Source organism: Anomaloglossus baeobatrachus, chromosome 5 (genome assembly GCF_048569485.1).
Source record: "Anomaloglossus baeobatrachus isolate aAnoBae1 chromosome 5, aAnoBae1.hap1, whole genome shotgun sequence".
NCBI classification, from domain to species: domain Eukaryota; kingdom Metazoa; phylum Chordata; class Amphibia; order Anura; family Aromobatidae; genus Anomaloglossus; species Anomaloglossus baeobatrachus.
Genome location: NC_134357.1, coordinates 549,969,073 through 549,982,529, shown reverse-complemented (window position 1 = coordinate 549,982,529; position 13,457 = coordinate 549,969,073). Strand labels below are relative to the sequence as shown.

At 44.7% G+C, this 13,457-nt stretch overlaps 1 protein-coding gene across 7 annotated transcripts in view; it reads right to left on the bottom strand.

Annotated features, from left to right (window-relative positions):
* Window positions 1-12,667, bottom strand: part of LOC142312246 (uncharacterized) — a 57,892-nt gene extending 45,225 nt beyond the window's left edge. For 2 of the 7 annotated variants that reach the window (XM_075351169.1, XM_075351174.1), the window contains exons 1-5: window positions 11,786-12,667; window positions 11,074-11,118; window positions 10,952-11,025; window positions 10,794-10,868; window positions 10,580-10,711 (exon numbers count right to left, since the gene is read on the bottom strand). The gene's annotated coding sequence lies outside the window, so the exon portion shown is untranslated. The other 5 variants (XM_075351171.1, XR_012754344.1, XM_075351170.1 and 2 more) reach the window with 5 other exon arrangements.
* Between the last annotated feature and the right edge of the window lie 790 nt (window positions 12,668-13,457).

The window sequence follows — 13,457 nt, the reverse complement described above, 5'->3', positions numbered from 1 at the left end:
GACAACTAGTGATGTACGTCATATGTAAATAGATTGCCTAATAAGGTAATGGGCGTGCAACCAATAACGGCGTAAACGTTACTTTTAGTAGTAAATAAAGGAAGTGACAGTCCTAGATGGCAGTGTATAAACAATCACAAGCATGGAAGTGTGCCTCCACGCATGTATTTATCTGCCAACCAGGCCGTTTACATACTGCCATCTAGCATTGTCACTTCCTGTAACTGGACCGGAAGTGACGTTACGCTGTCAGTACCTACACGCCCACTACCTTATTAGGCGGTCTATTTAAATCCTAGACACCAGACAGATAGGACATGGGCACCATGGACCCGGATGGGCAGTTTTCTATCTAAAATTCCATTGATTTCCACTATTTTCAAAACGTTGGTAAGTGCATCTATTCCTTCATTTCCCTCTACATTTTTTTGGATCTATGCTATCTATGACGGGAACCCTTTATATCAATTATGTCTTTATGGTATTTTTAGTCATATTTTACCTGCACAGTACTCAGTTTCTATGATAGCTACTTATGTCTTATTTTTCTTTATTCATAGGATTTGTATTTACATAATAGCAAAGAGTGAATCATGCTTGCCCGTGATGCAGCCCCTCTTCTTTTTGACATTTATTACTCTTTTATATATATATATATATATATATATATATATATATATATATATATATATATATATATATATATATATATATATATATATATATATATATAATATATATATATATATGTCTTAAACACTCTGAGTTATCATCAGAGTTTATCTTTGAATTGTTTTGTGATACAACATGCTATGAGATTATACATCAATGCTTGTGTGTCTATTCATGCTAATAGTTATATTTATATATAGCATTTTTTTCTTTTATTTTCTGTCATAGTGTAATCTGATGAAGGTCGTTTGACCGAAATATTATACACAACTGCTTGTTCCAATAAAGAACTGCTTGTTCCAATAAAGAATTTCTTCTATTTTTCAAACCATAAATGAGTGCTGGATTTTTGGATTTATTGTCTCCTCTAATGCCTGCTTTACACGCTTCAATAGATCTTTCAATCCGTCGTTGGGGTCAAGTTGTAAGTGACGCACATCCGGCATCGTTTGTGACGTATTTGCATGTGAAACCTACGTGCGATCGATATTGAACGCAAATACGATGATCGCATACACGTCGTTTATTCCTCATACATTGGACGTTTTGTTGCATGAACCTAGTCAATTGAAATGTGTGACATCCCTCATACGATTTTGATGTCTGTGGCTATGTGCGCAGGTGTGCGCTCTGCACCGCAGCTTAAAAAAGGTCCGCTTCAGAGCACAGCTGAAAAGCTGCGTTCTGAAGCACCTCACAATGTCTGTCATTCACTAATCTCTGTCAGTCGGTCACTATCTCTGTCCCTCTCTCTCTGTCCATGTCAGTCTATCCCTCTTACCCCCTCTCTCATACTCACCGATCCCTGATCCCCGGCGCGGCGCTGCACGGCGTTCACACTGCTCCGGCGGCTTTTACTATTTTGAAAAAGCCGACCGCCCATTAAACAATCTCGCATTCCCTGCTTTCCCCGCCCACAAGCGCCTATGATTGGTTACAGTGAGACACGCCCCCACGCTGAGTGACAGGTGTCACACTGCACCCAATCACAGCAGCCGGTGGGCGTGTCTATACTGTGCATTGAAATAAATAATTAAATAATTAAAAAAACTGGCGTGCGATCCCCCCCAATTTTAAAACCAGCCAGATAAAGTCATACGGCTGAAGGCTGGTATTCTCAGGATGGGGAGCCCCACGTTATGGGGAGCCCCCCAGCCTAACAATATCAGCCAACAGCCGACCAGAATTGCTGCATACATTAGATGCGACAGTTCTGGGACTGTACCCGGCTCTTCCCGATTTGCCCTGGTGCGTTGGCAAATCGGGGTAATAAGGAGTTATTGGCAGCCCATAGCTGCCAATAAGTCCTAGATTAATCATGTCAGGCGTCTCCCCGAGAAACCTTCCATGATTAATCTGTAAATTACAGTAAATAAACACACACACCCGAAAAAATCCTTTATTTGAAATAAAAAACACAAACATATACCCTGGTTAACCACTTTAATCAGCCCCAAAAAGCCCTCCATGTCCGGCGTCATCCAGGATGCTCCAGCGTCGCTTCCAGCGCTGCTGCATGGAGGTGACCGGAGATGCTGAAGACACCGCCGCTCCTGTCTCCTCCACACAGCAACTGAAGACAGCCGCGCGATCAGCTGAGCTGTCACTGAGGTTACCCGCTGTCACTGGATGCAGCGGTGGCCGCGGGTAACCCCAGTGACAGCTCAGCTGATCGCGCTACTCACCGCCGCTCCTCTCACCTCCACGCAGCAAATGAGGTGAGTAGCGCGATCAGCTGAGCTGTTACTGAGGTTACCCGCGGCCACCGCTGTATCCAGTGACAGCGGGTAACCTCAGGGACAGCTCAGCTGATCGCACGGCTGTCTTCAGTTGCTGCGTGGAGGTGACAGGAGCGGCTGTGTCTGCTGCAGCTCCGGTCACCTCCATGCAGCAGCGCTGGAAGCGACGCTGGAGCATCCTGGATTCCGCCGGACATGGAGGGCTTTTTGGGGCTGATTAAAGTGGTGTACGAGGGAATGTGTTTGTGTTTTTTATTTCTAATAAATGATTTTTTCGTGTGTGTGTGTTTATTTACTGTCACTTACAGATTAATCATGGAAGGAATCTCGGGGAGACGCCTGACATGATTAATCTAGGACTTATTGGCAGCTATGGGCTGCCAATAACTCCTTATTACCCCGATTTGCCAACGCACCAGGGCAAATCGGGAAGAGCCGGGTACAGTCCCACAACTGTCGCATCTAATGTATGCGGCAATTCTGGGCGGCTGTTGGCTGATATTGTTAGGCTGGGGGGCTCCCCATAACGTGGAGCTCCCCATCCTAAGAATACCAGCCTTCAGCCGTATGCTTTTATCTGGCTGGTTTTAAAATTGGGGGGGGGACCACAAAATAGTAAAAGCCGCCGGAGCAGTGTGAATGCCGTGCAGCGCCGCGCCGGGGATCGGGGATCGGTGAGTATGAGAGAGGGCTGCTCAATTGTTACTCAGGAGTTTAGCGGTCACCGGTGAGTCCTTCACTGGTGACCGCTAATCAGGACGAGGCACAGACAGAGCCGCAGCATGACAATGAAGTCGGGTGAAGTTCACCCGAGTTCATTCACATTGTGCGGCTCTTTCTGTGTCTGCTGTCATCTGCCATTCAGCTCTGCTACATGGCTGTCTGTGTCTGCTGTCAGCGGCCATGTAGCAGAGCTGAATGGCAGATGACATAGTAAAAACGCATCCCTATTCATTACACACGCTTGGCAAGTCAATAAATAAAAAAAAAAACAAAAAGGGTGCCCAATGCATACGTCACAATTTAACATAGACTACTAACGCACGTGTGACAGCAAATGACCGACCTACGTGCAATCTCATTAAATCGCATATGCGACCTGGGCGTGTCACATCGCATACGAGATCGCACACCTAATTGTAAGGTGTAAAGCTGGCTTTAGGGCCTCTTTCTTGATCATGAGACTTACTTCTATTAACAAATGCTGAGTTAGCTTCATATAACATTATGAAATGCATATATATATATATATATATATATATATATATATATATATATATAAAAAGCTCAGTGTATGTATGTGTGTATGTGTTTATCTCCGCTAAAGGAATCCGCACCGTTGCATGTACAATCACGAAAATTTGCACAGACACTCCATGTGACTCAGGGAACGTCATAGACTGTTTGGGCAGGAAAACTTAACCCCGTGCTTTCCAGCTACTCTACAAAAATCCTGCAGCCATTACACTGAATGGAGCTGGGAGCTGCAGGCTATAAATAGCAACTGTCAGTGATTGCTATAGGAACAAAATCAACTGTTAGTATAACAAGCTTATGTGTGAGGTAAAAAGATGTCGGTGGTGAGAGGGATAGAGAGAGACAAAGTGACAGCCCGGCAAAGAGACAGACAGCCCGAGAAAGAGACAGGCGGGCAAAGAGACAGACGGGCAAAGAGACAGACAGCCCGAGAAAGAGACAGGCGGGCAAAGAGAGAGAGAGACACAGATATAGAGATTGAGACAAACTGATGCAAATACAGACAGAGAGATAGAAAGAGACAGACAAGTAAAGAGACAGACAGCAAGATAGACAAACAGCGACACACAGACAAAGACTGGGAGAGAGACAGAGACAGTTACTATCCCGGGCAACGCCCGGGCACTACAGCTAGTATATTATATATATATATATATATATATATATATACACACATACATACATACATACATACATACATACATATATATATATATAATATACACACATACATATACATATACATACATAGTACAGACCAAAAGTTTGGACACACCTCATTCAGTGAGTTTTCTTTATTTTCATTACTCTGAAAATTGTAGATTCACATTGAAGGCATCAAAACTATGAACTAAAACATGTGGAATGAAATACTTAAAAAAAGTGTGAAACTACTGAAAGTATGTCTTATATTCTAGGTTCTTCAAAGTAGCCACCTTTTGCTTTGATTACTGATTTGCACACTCTTGGCATTCTCTTGATGAGCTTCAAGAGGTAGTCACCAGAAATGGTTTTCCAACAGTCTTGAAGGAGTTCTCAGAGATGCTTAGCACTTGTTGGCCCTTTTGCCTTCAATCTGCGGTCCAGCTCACCCCAAAAATCTCGATTGGGTTTAGGTCTGATGACTGTGGAGACCAGGTCATCTGGTGTAGCACCCCATCACTCTCCTTCTTAGTCAAATAGCCCTTACACAGCCTGGAGGTTTGTTTGGGGTCATTGTCCTGTTGAAAAATAAATGATGGTCCAACTAAACGCAAACCGGATGGAATAGCATACCACTGCAAGATGCTGTGGTAGCCATGCTGGTTCAGTATGCCTTCAATTTTGAATAAATCCCCAACAGTGTCACCAGCAAAGCACCCCCACACCATCACACCTCCTTTTCCATGCTTCTTGGGGGGAACCAGCCATGTAGAGTCCATCCGTTCACCTTTTCTACAAAGACACGGTGGTTGGATCCAAAGATCTCAAATTTGGACTCATCAGACCAAAGCACAGATTTCCACTGGTCCAATGTCCATTCCTTGTGTTCTTTAGCCCAAACAAGTCTCTTCTGCTTGTTGCCTGTCCTTAGCAGTGGTTTCCTAGCAGCTATTTTACCATGAAGGCCTGCTGCACAAAGTCTCCTCTTAACAGTTGTTCTAGAGATGAGGTGTGTCCAAACTTTTGGTCTGTACTGTGTACATATAATTACTCAATGTAAGTTCTTTGTGCTACTTAACCAACAGGATTATAGTAGGCACTACTGGCCCTCAGCCAGGGGCTTCTTATATTATTCCTTGTACTTCCTCAATAAATCAGAATTCTGCATCAATCATGACTGGCGGTCTTTGATTTGTGTAGAGCTATATATCGCATGCGAAAAAGCCCTTTAATTACGGATTTGGAGTGCAGGTGTCAAAGAGATAGATGCGTATCATGTGAATGGCATCAACCTTAATTTATAACCACGTCAGTTGGCGTCCCAACGTGGAGCTAGGGTGGAATACATCTGGACCGAGGAAAGCCGTGACATCACCTTCACTCTACCACGACCACAGGAGGCTTGGAGTTGCAACTCCTAGAAGGTAAGAAAATCTGTTATCTTATCCTCCTGTGTTAATTATTTTTTCGGGGGAGAGTGAGGTGTCAGCTACCAGAGTCCAGATACTTGATGACCGACCTGTGTGAAGTCCTTGCTCTTGAACCTGGTCATATTAATACTTTGACACCTACATTTTATGTCATTGTGTTTACCTGTTGGAAGGTCTGTTTGTTTGAAGCAAGCAGAGTTAGTTACTTGCTTATGAAAACAGGAAGTTCTGTGCTTCGTTGGCTTTAGAGCAAAATTGAGGAAGTGTCACAGTACTGTACTATTGAGCTGTCTCTTTGAGGAAAAGGAAAAAAAAAAAGGAGAACTTGTACTTTGTAGAATTTATTTTGTGTGGCAGAAAGTATACTGCGATATACCAATGGGGGACGTGTTTGATCAATAATTGATAATTGATGATTGATAAGGCCTTGGACCTGATCTTCGGGGATAGAAGATTTGAAAGGGGGGTTTTCTATGTACAGGTGCAGTTTTATGGAAAGAGGGTGAGAAAGCCCTGACTGTTATCTGGTACGGTTTCCCTGCTAAGCAGTGAGTTGAACGTTGTACACGGACTCATTGTTCTTTTTTAGTGGATGTTAATGTATTCTATTACCTAGGCTTGCGGAGAATAAATTAGGAAGAATCCTTAACCTTGGCCTTAATCAGAGTTATTGCGTCTTGGATGGACCGTTGTCATGAGGTGTATGTAGTGTGAACAGATTTTGCTAGTACTCGAGGTATCAACAACAGCTGGCATATAGTGAGGGCGAGTGTAATTTCTTATCACCCACATGACACTGGTTTGGCATGCTCTGTTCTTCCTGGAAGCAAGCGGTAGATGAATCTGTTGTGTTGTGTTATTGTTGTGAACTGAGATAGAATCTAGACATTTGTGTAATTCTGTGGATGTGCATAGTTGCTGGTGCAGAAGGGAAGCGAATTACTGCACAGACCAGGCATCCAGATTGAAGCGTTGGATTGAGGTTATTTGTCCTTTGAAGATGGGGTCTAATCAGTGCACGCCTGCCAAGTTTACGGCAGAGGAATTAGTAAGTGAGCGAGAAGGGAGGAAGTACGTTAAGAAAATGAAGTCTCTACTCAAGGTGGCAGGGATTACTGCCAGGAAAGGGAGATTAGAGGAGCAGAAATGGAAAGATGTCTTGTTGAATAAGTGAGGGCTTTTGAAAGATAAAAATCTCCTTCTGGATGCTGAGGCATGGTATAGAACGTCTAAAAACGTTAAAGGGAACCTGTCACCTGAAATTTCGCTATTAAACTAAAAGAATCCCCTTCTGCTGCTCCTGGGCTGCATTCTAGAAAGGTTCATTTTCCTACTGGCCCCCATTTCAGGCCTAAATATACACTTTATAAAATCTTACCTTTTGGTATGCTAATGATGTTTTATGGTCACGGGGGCGAGCTGTATTGTGTCCGTTATTCCCCCCTCCTGCCGCTGTTCGCTGTCCCCCAGTGTTGATTGACAGATGACGCCGCCGCTCTCCTGTTACTAAGTGCTCCTGAAGTCTGGCGCATGCCCAGTGGCAGTATCGCGGGACTGAGCAGAGTTCAAATTGCGCGCGCCGGTGATCGTATTGCGCAGGCACGAGATTATGGGCGGGTACTTGAATGACGCTGGTGATGACAATGTCATATATTATTACAAGGAATGGAGGCGTCCCATATGATGAGAGGTTGAAAAAGTTAGATATGTTTAGCTTAGAAAAAAGACGTCTCAGAGGAGATCTCATTTACATGTATAAATACATGTGTCGTTAATATAAAGGACTGGTGCTGTCATGATCCAGGACTGGAATTCTCCAGTTCAGAGTTTCCCAGACCCGGCCTGGTCATGTCGGGGGTTAAGTCCTTCCAAACTTATTCCTTCTAAAGACAATACCAAGGACAAGGGGGGACTTACTGTGGAATAAAGGCAATTCCGGCAGCGAAATAGGAAAGGGTTCTTTACAGTTAGAGCAGTCAGACTGTGGAATGCCCTACCACAAGAGGTAGTAATGGCAGATACTATAACAGCTTTTAAAAAAGCGCTGGATTATTTCCTCAGTACACACAACATTGTTGGATATAAGTGACTAAGTGACAAAATGTATAATTGGAGGAGGAAGGTTGAACAAGATGGACCTAGGGCTTTTTTCAACCTGTGTAACTATAAGGCCCCCTTCACACGTCCGTGAAAAACACGCACGTGTGTTACGGGCCGTTTTTCGGGTCCGTGTCCCGTTTTTGTGTCCGTTTTTATGGTCCGTGTGGCACCTGTGTGAATTGCGTATGCTAGCCGTGTCTGTGTGTAGAACGTCCGTGTGTGCGTGTGGAATTAACGTGTATGTGTACGTGGAATGTCCGTGTGTGTGATGCACAATGTCGTTTGTAAATGTCGGCTGACAGCAGACAGAGTTGCGCGATGAGAATGAACTCGGGTGAACTTCACCCGACTTTATCCTCATACCGCGGCTCTGTCTGTGTCGAGTACTGATTAGCGGTCACCTGTGAAGGATTCACCGGTGACCGCTAATCCCCCGAGTGACTGAAGTTTCCCCCCCTCTCTCATACTCACCGTTCCCCGATCACCGGCCCGGCTCTGCACGGCTTTCACACTGCTGCGGCGGCTTTTACTATTTTGAAAAAGCCGGCCGCTCATTAAACAATCTCCTATTCCCTGCTTTCCCCGCCCACCGGCACTTATGATTGGTTACAGTGAGACACGCCCCCACACTGAGTGACAGGTGCCTCACTGCACCCAATCACAGCAGCCGGTGGGCGTGTCTATACTGTGCAGTAAAATAAATAAATAAATAATTAAAAAAAAACGGCGTGCGGTCCCCCCCAATTTTAATGCCAGCCAGATAAAGCCATACGGCTGAAGGCTGGTATTCTCAGGATGGGGAGCTCCACGTTATGGGGAGCCCCTCACCCTAACAATATCAGTCAGCAGCCGCCCAGAATTGCCCATACATTATATGGGACAGTTCTGGGGCTGTACCCGGCTCTTCCCGATTTGCCCTGGTGCTTTGGCAAATCGGGGTAATAAGGAGTTAATGGCAGCCCATAGCTGCCACTAAATCCTAGATTAATCATGTCAGGCGTCTCCCCGAGACACCTTCCATGATTAATCTGTAAATTACAGTAAATAAACACACACACACCTGAAAAAAATCCTTTATTAGAAATAAAAAACACACACATATACCCTGGTTCACCACTTTAATCAGCCCCAAAAAGCCCTCCATGTCCGCCGGAATCCAGGATGCTCCAGCGTCGCATCCAGCGCTGCTGCATGGAGGTGACCGGAGCTGCAGAAGACACCGCCGCTCCGGTCACTTCCACGCAGCAAATGAGGTGAGTAGCGCGATCAGCTGAGCTGTCACTGAGGTTACCCGCTGTCACTGGATCCAGTAACAGCGGGTAACCTCAGTGACAGCTCAGCTGATTGCCCGGCTGTCTTCATTAGCTGCGTGGAGGTGACAGGAGCGGCTGTGTCTGCTGCAGCTCCGGTCACCTCCATGCAGCAGAGCTGGATGCGACGCTGGAACATCCTGGATGACGCCGGACATGGAGGGCTTTTTTGGGCTGATTAAAGTGGTGAACCAGGGTATATGTGTGTGTTTTTTATTTCTAATAAAGGATTTTTTCTGGTGTGTGTGTTTATTTACTGTAATTTACAGATTAATCATGGAGGGTGTCTCATAGACGCCTGACATGATTAATCTAGGATTTAGTGGCAGCTATGGGCTGCCATTAACTCCTTATTACCCCGATTTGCCAAAGCACCAGGGCAAATCGGGAAGAGCCGGGTACAGCCCCAGAACTGTCGCATATAATGTATGCGGCAATTCTGGGCGGCTGCTGACTGATATTGTTAGGGTGGGGGGCTCCCCATAACGTGGAGCTCCCCATCCTGAGAATACCAGCCTTCAGCCGTATGGCTTTATCTGGCTGGCATTAAAATTGGGGGGGACCGCACGCCGTTTTTTTTTAATTATTTATTTATTTTACTGCACAGTATAGACACGCCCACCGGCTGCTGTGATTGGGTGCAGTGAGGCACCTGTCACTCAGTGTGGGGGCGTGTCTCACTGTAACCAATCATAGGTGCCGGTGGGCGGGGAAAGCAGGGAATAGGAGATTGTTTAATGAGCGGCCGGCTTTTTCAAAATAGTAAAAGCCGCCGCAGCAGTGTGAAAGCCGTGCAGAGCCGGGCCGGTGATCGGGGAACGGTAAGTATGAGAGAGGGGGGAAACTGACCGACAGACTGTGAGAGAGGGACAGACAGACAGAGAGACCGACAGAGAGACAGAGAGACCGACCGACGGACTCAGGGAGATTGACCGACATACACAGAAATAGAAAGAATAGCCGACATCACTAGAAATAAAAACACCAAACGGACACGGACTATAGGTAGATGCATATGTGTTTACTAACGTGTGTGTAAATTCAAAACACTGCACTCTCTTCAGCATGAGGTAATAGTAAAAGAAAGTCAACAGATTCGTTTTTATCGTGCAAACCAAGTGTCTTTATTTATGAACAAAGTTAGTGGGAGGGACTAAGGGACGTTTCGGCCCAAGCTGGGCCTTCTTCATACCAAGTCACACTGGGGAAGGGTAAAGAAAAAGAAATAACTATTTACATATATCACAAGAATATCAACAGATCATATACATATATACATAATTACATGGAAAATCATGTCCTAGTTGGTGTAAAAGGCACAGTAATAGCATATCAGCAGTTGAAGTAACTCTCCAGTCGTCACAGCCAATATGTGCAATGACAATAAGATGAAAGGCAAGATTTGACAATACATGAAAAATTTGCATACCTCCAATCATAGATGAACTAATATCACAGAGGGAATTTTTTTCTCTCTCCTTTTTAGGGGGTTTTTTGGTATAGAAATGGTGAGGCACTCCACCCAGGATAGAAGGATTGTGGTAGTAGCAAAACGCAAGCCCTGCAGATAAAGGCATGATTATGAAAGGGTAGTATTTCTATAAGGGGAGTAGCACTATGGGGGAGGGGGGATAACTGATTACCTTGCTCGTGCTAGCAAATGAATAACTATTGGAATTTGTCCTTTTAAGTTGGGAGAGTTCAATAACTCGTGGTCCCTGAAGGATGAGAACGTATGTGGTCAGCAGGTAACACATGATATATAGCACCCCCATGTAGTGGATCCCCTGTATACCATTACCTTAGGTTTACAGTAAGTGGATAAGGTCACGTATAATGCACTTTTGTCTAGAAGCATAGGGGGCTTACTTGCATCTGTAATCACGAGGGATAAGTCTTAGTAACTGAAGTGACACATATTACCTGCAGGCTTTAGGATAGGAATGTAGCAGTGGGTAATGGAGTCCTCTGAAAAGCAGAAGGGGGAGTATGGAGTTAACAGATTGGAGGTTGAAAGGATTAGGGACAGATAAGATTATCGCATACCTTTGCAGCCGTCTTCCCAGACTGTGGCTTAGAGCAGTGAGATAACAGGTTTGGGAGCTATTTAACTCCTGAACCCGGAAGTGCACGGAGACGCCGGCACCTGCGTATTGGTGACCTGCGCTGCTATTAGTGTATTGGTGGTACCGTTAAGTCTTGAATAGAGGTGCCCGCACATGTGCAGTAGGGCTAAACTCGTACATAGACGTGGGAGGATGTTTATCCTCAGTGTGTCGTTCGAGATCAATGCAGGGATAGGGGGCGGACACTGCACATGTCAGTCTATTGGTAGTGAACGACTGATGATACCAGAGGGGGTATTATCTATCTAGTCAATGTATAAGGCAGTAGTGTATGAAGCATTTGGAAGTATGGGGACATAAAGGCAACTGCAATGTAATACACAGGCATATACATAATAAATTCCTCATTTTGTCAAAGATCAATAGTGATTAGTTTACATCCAATCATTTTAAGGTATGACCTAGGAAAAAAAACATAAACAAAGGAAGGGTCCCAATATACTAATAGAGTGAACTAGCATTACCATCTATACATGACTAAAATAGAGAGTGCTGATTTTATACATTACCGTCTAATAGTGAGTGTACGATGGAAGAAGGAAAGGTGAGGATGGTATTTCTCAAGTTTTCTGTAAAAAATGTACCATAACATAGTTAGTGCGGTTTAGGGCAAATACAAAGGTATAGTACCATCATTATATTAGCCAATCTATCTCTCTATTAAGACCTTTAGGTGCTAGAGTTTGTAACTTATGGATCCAAAAGCTCTCTCTTTTTTTGAGAAGCTCAATATGATTTCCTCCGCGCCTGGGCCTATATACTTTATCAATAACCTGGAACCGTAACTGCGCTACATTATGCTTAGCTTCGTGAAAATGGTGTGGAATGGGTAGCCATAATTTTCCACACCTAATGGTGGATTTATGGCTTGCAATGCGGTCACCGACATGTTGGATTGTTTCGCCGACATACAATAGTCCACAGGGGCATTTGATGATGTACACCACAAAATTGCTCAAGCAGGTAAAGTATTCTTTTATTGGGAAGCTTTTGCCAGACCTGGGGTGCGTAAAGTGGTCTCCTTTGATCACGTTCGAACACGATGGACAATTCAAGCAAGGGAAGGTACCCGTACGTTTTGGTGCTAACAAGGTTTGTACATTTTTCTTGTCGCTGCCAATATCCGCTTTGACCAGGGAATCTTTTATGTTTTGGGGTCTTTTCTTACACATGATAGGTGGAAGTATAAACGGCCCTATCTCTGGATATGCTTTTTTTAGAAGCGGCCAGTGGCGATTGATAATATTGTAAATCTTAGGCATAGACGGGTGATACGTATGAACAAATGGTATCCTTTCCACTGTTGCTGTGTCTATCCCTGAGGGGGTGGTGAAAGATAGTCTTTCTCTTTCTGTCTTAAGCAATGTTATTGGGTAATTACGTTCTATGAACCGATTGGACATTTCTTCAAGTTGGTATGAAGAAGGCCCAGCTTGGGCCGAAACGTCCCTTAGTCCCTCCCACTAACTTTGTTCATAAATAAAGACACTTGGTTTGCACGATAAAAACGAATCTGTTGACTTTCTTTTACTATTACCTCATGCTGAAGAGAGTGCAGTGTTTTGAATTTACATTCTATAGTCCGGACCTTGGTCCTCTCACTAGCACCTCTATACCACCCTTAATAGAGCAGTGTTCACACCATATATACCTTTACTAACGTGTGTGCACATACCCATAGACTTTCATTGTGTCCACGTGTGCGTGCTCCGTGCAGATAACGGACATGCATCCGTGCAAAACGCAAACACATACGGATCACGGACACGCACATAATGAAATAACGGACGTGTGACCACAATCATAGATTAACATTGGTGCACGTTTGGCCGTGTCTCCGGTATATACGGAAACGGACCAAACACGCACGTGTATCACGGACGTGTGAAGGGGGCCTAAGGCTGCTTTCACACATCCGGTTTTTGCACAATACGGCGCTTTGCAGAAAAAACACAACCTTTTTTTTTGCCGCCGGTTGCGTTTTTTCCCGCATAGACTTGCATTAGCGCTGTATTGTGCCACATGGCCTTGCGTTGCGTCCGTTTTTTGCCGAATGCGGCAAATTTAGCCCATGCGGCGGCTAGATGGAACGTTGCCTGGCACGTTTTTTTGTGCGGCGAAAAGAACGCATTGCGCCGGATCCGGCGCCATGCGGCGGGATTTACAATGCAAGCCTATGGA